This window comes from Varanus komodoensis, unplaced genomic scaffold (assembly GCF_004798865.1).
Source record: "Varanus komodoensis strain SLA01 unplaced genomic scaffold, ASM479886v1 scaffold168, whole genome shotgun sequence".
NCBI classification, from domain to species: Eukaryota; Metazoa; Chordata; class Lepidosauria; order Squamata; family Varanidae; genus Varanus; species Varanus komodoensis.
Genome location: NW_025335498.1, coordinates 210,577 through 214,461, shown reverse-complemented (window position 1 = coordinate 214,461; position 3,885 = coordinate 210,577).

Here is a 3,885-nt window from a genome sequence, read left to right as displayed (position 1 = left end):
GGAGGCCAAGATGGAGAAGACCTGGACGGCCACCATGTACTTGCCCCTGGTGCTCAGGTAGGTGGGCACGAAGGACACCCAGACACTGCAGAAGACCAGCATGCTGAAGGTGATCAGCTTGGCCTCATTGAAGGCCCCGGGCAGCTTCCTGGCCAGGAAGGCCACTGTGAAGCAGACTGAAGCCAGGAGGCCCATGTAGCCGAGGGCAGAGTAGAACATGGACACAGAGCCTTCGTTGCACTGCAGGACAATCTGCCCAGCCTGGGAGTGCATGTCAGAGTCAGGGAATGGGGGAGCAGTCCCCAGCCAGATGGTGGAGAGGACTGCTTGCACACTGGAGCAGCAGATGACAATGGAGTTTGCCAAAGTCCTCCCCAACCAGTTCCTTGCCCTGTTGCCTGGCTTGGTGGCCAGGAAGGCCAACACCACAGTGACAGTTTTGGCAAGGAGGGAAGAGATGGCCACTGAGAAGATGATGCTGAAGGCTGCTTGTCGCAGGGGGCAGGTGATGCTTCTTGGCTGGCCAATGAAAAGGAAAGAAGACAAAAAGCAAAGCAGGAGGAATACAAGCAGAATGTAGGAGAGGTCTCGGTTGTTGGCCTTGACTACTGGAGTCTCTTGGAATTTTCTGAAGATCCCCAGAATGCCTCCTGTGGCGAGGGAGAAGAGTAGGGCTATGACAGTGAGGAAGGATCCCAAATATTCTTCATAGGAGAGGAAGGTGATGACCTTAGGGATGCACTGAACCCGGGCATCATTTGGATGCTGATCTCCTGGACACCTCAGGCAATGCTCTGCATCTGAAGAAAGCATGAGAAACAGCACGTTGACTCATGTTCCCATCTCTACACTTTACGTTTTATGCATTACTGTTACTAATATTTTTATTAACTGTGGAAGTACTGGAAGGGGCATGACTCTTATTTGAGAGGCATCATAAAGTGTTTTCCTGCCAAGAGCGTCTTGCTGGCATCCTTCATTGGCTAAAGTCAGCAAAGTTCCTCAGATCCACTGAAAAGGAGGTCCACAGCCTGGAAGGCACATTAGTAAGTGAACTGGGGTGTGTGGCCATATATTGTTCCTTGCAATCATGAATCAATTCATCCACTGGAACCTGTCAGACCATGGCAGGACTCCATCCCTTCCACGGGGTGAACCTACCAGGATGAAGAGGAGGAGACACGTCTATGGCTGGAAGCCCTCAAAAGGCTGTGCAGTCGGGTGGGCAGATCCCTGGGCCATCCACTGCCCCTCCACAAACCCAAATGGAGAGCGGCATTTTCCACCATTAGTACTCCGACTCCAGGGGGAGAAGATTAGGAATGGTTAAAATAGTTTCCCTGCAGAGTGTGACTCATTTTGCATGGTCCCTCTCAGACTGCTGTATTGCCCATCATGGTTGTGCATCACACACAGCCCCTTCCCTGCTTCCTGCAGCTGCAGATTTGCTCTTGCAAGCGTGCTCAGGGCAAGGAGAAGCTGCACCTGCTGTGTAAGGTCAAGCAGATGAAGACAGCCCCGAAAAAGCATTCATACGTCAGGCCATGCAAGCAGACTTCTCCTGGCAAGGTTGCTGCGCTCGTGCCTGAGTGAAGTGTTTTGATGCATGGTTGCACCTCTCTGCTGCATTTCGAATCCCAGCCCTAACTCCCATGCTTCAGCGTTCGATCGAGACTCATGGAAGAAATGGAAAGGGGTGCTGCTCCCTTGCCGAGGACTCATTTGAAGGGAAATGAATACATATATGCGGGAATACTTATGATATGGAATTCCAGGTTCAGCACAAATGAAAGCACATTCATACGAGTATATGTTATACCTTGTTTTTTAACATTAGAAAGACAGAGAACGTAAATCGTACCCCCCCAGGTGTTTAGAATTCCATGAAAGCCCCCCATTCCCAATCCATGTCACGCTATGCTGCAGCCCACCATGCGCAGCTGAGTCTTGGACCCACATGTCCTCCCTCACAACATTCCCATGAATATGTTCATCCTCCATGTAGAAAAATTGAAAAAGAGTGAGTGAAAAAGGTTGTCCTGGGCCATCAATTCTGCCCCCGGGTCCAGCCAGCTGCACTTACTGCAGCTGGCTCGGCTCCATCCCCGAAAGGACACAGGAACTATTCCTAACATAATTCTCTGGGCCCATCAACCGTTCTTGGCATCCTCCTTGATCACAGTGAAAACAAGAGAAGAAATCCTCAGTCTGTTCTCCTGATGAGGCCGCAGATCCTCCTAAAGCCAAAGAATGTTTCTTTCCTGCAAGCCACCCAGGTCTCCCTCAGGGATCTGCAAAACGGGGGACCAGGTTTCAGTGTAAGAGGAGGGGAAAGACTGCAAAATAGATTTAGCCTCACATGCCAAGACTTCATGAGGGGCACTATGGAGGGAGAGGAAGGTTTGCTTAAAAGCACCACCAACGAGAAGGGAGGGAGTTTTCTGGAGAGGTGGAGAAGACAAGGAGCAATGCAAGCCCATCTCAGGGTCGGATCCTTCCGGGCGCTGCCTCTCCCTCTGCACTCACCCACCTTCCCGATTGGAGATGGTCCCTTCCGCACATGGAGCGCAGTCATAGCAGCACACGGGCTCTCCTTCCCGAGCCACCTTGAAGAATCCCGGGCGGCAGCTCTCCACGCACCTGGCCTGGGGAAGGGGCTGAGCGAGAGGGAAGCAGCGTCAGGGCAGGGGACGTGGGTGCTGATTCAGCGGATGGGGAGACATAGCTGGAGAGGTTTGAGAGGAGGTCCGGGATTTCAGCATGTTCCATTGCTGAACCCCAGTCTGTGAAACTGGAGCGCCTGGACATCCCTCCAAAGGAATGTCCCCTTTTACACCTCATGCTCTTTATTAATGTCTTAAATGGCTGAACATCGGATTAGCCAGAATGTTAAAAAGGGAAGGGAAATGAAAACAATGGAATGACAGGGATGGTTTCCTTCACCTGATCTTGCCATCGGGGCCACACAATGGGATCTCCGTGAATGGTGAATTTAAGGCTAGCCAAGCCTTGTCTTTCTAGACTGCCTACTTTCACATTTGCAACAGTCTTGTTGGGAAAGAGCACCCAATTCACGAGGTCCAGGTTGGCTGCCAACTCTCCGTTCTCATCCAAATACACCCCATCAATGGAATGATTGTGGAACTGGGGGTCTCTCAGGAAAGGGTGGAGCTGGAGGAACACAGAAAAAAGCTTTATTTGGGAAGACACACCTCATATCACCCCAGTTTTGCTAAGAGCTGGTCCCAGTTTAATGTGGCTCGGTGTCACTCTGGCTATGCTGAAAGCACTGATTTCATTTCTGGATACCCATCGTGTACATCGGACTATAGGAGGCATTGCTAGAAGCATTGTCATTGAAGGAAAAGTGAGGGCAGCTCCTCTGGATGTAATATTTCAGGCATCCTCATGAGCAGCAAAGGGACGTTTCTGCTCCAGAGCTTTAGAAGGTGACATGGGAGAGCTTTTTATTCAGCTCAACCGAATTTCTTCCTGCGCAGTTTCCCAGGAATTCCACCACAGGAGATTTGGAAGGGGTCGAGAAGAGCTTCTCGTCACTTGAACCCTAAATTCCCATCATGCAGTCCCGAAGGATCCATCAGTGGTAGTGGCCTTGCCCTGTGATGACCCACCCAGTGAAGGAAGAGTGCTGTGATTTCCCATCAGTCCCTTCATTTCTGGGCTGAGCACGCCCAATTGATCCTGTCTCTCCTCGTGTGCCTGAGTTTCAGGCCACGCATCATCCTTGCTGTCCTCCTCTGGAGGCCTTCCTGTTTCTCCTGCTGAGCTCTTGCGCATTTAATGTCTGTCAACGGTGGCAATATGAGGAACAGGTGGGATCTGCAGGTCTCATCCGCATTGCCTGCACTTCCCCAGTCAAGTCAT